Raw genomic sequence first — 304 nt, 5'->3', positions numbered from 1 at the left:
CGTCGTGAATACGTGGATAACCCCTTAGGCTTCAGCTACTTAAAAATATTTCACTCTTGCCAACGTTATTTTATAATATATGCAATAATAGCTAGAAGTATATAAATAAATAAATGGTAATTTTGTTATTATTATTAATTATTATTTTATAATATACATGTATGATGAATGTACTTGAGGTAAATTTTTTTCGTCAGGCCCCTCCCTTCTTCATTTTCGGGTCCACGCATAATTATAGCCTATAGGAGTAGTCCATTCTGTATGATTAATACATTAAATCGTATAAGTTATTTCACGAGTTTTT

General features: G+C 29.3%; 1 protein-coding gene across 12 annotated transcripts in view; it reads right to left on the bottom strand.

Annotated features, from left to right (window-relative positions):
* Window positions 1-304, bottom strand: part of LOC100160889 (uncharacterized) — a 35,366-nt gene that overhangs the window by 15,934 nt on the left and 19,128 nt on the right.

The sequence above is a fragment of the Acyrthosiphon pisum genome, chromosome A2 (assembly GCF_005508785.2).
Source record: "Acyrthosiphon pisum isolate AL4f chromosome A2, pea_aphid_22Mar2018_4r6ur, whole genome shotgun sequence".
Classification (NCBI taxonomy): domain Eukaryota; kingdom Metazoa; phylum Arthropoda; class Insecta; order Hemiptera; family Aphididae; genus Acyrthosiphon; species Acyrthosiphon pisum.
The sequence above is the reverse complement of the archived record's forward strand: the minus strand, read 5'-3'. Positions and strand labels throughout refer to the sequence as shown.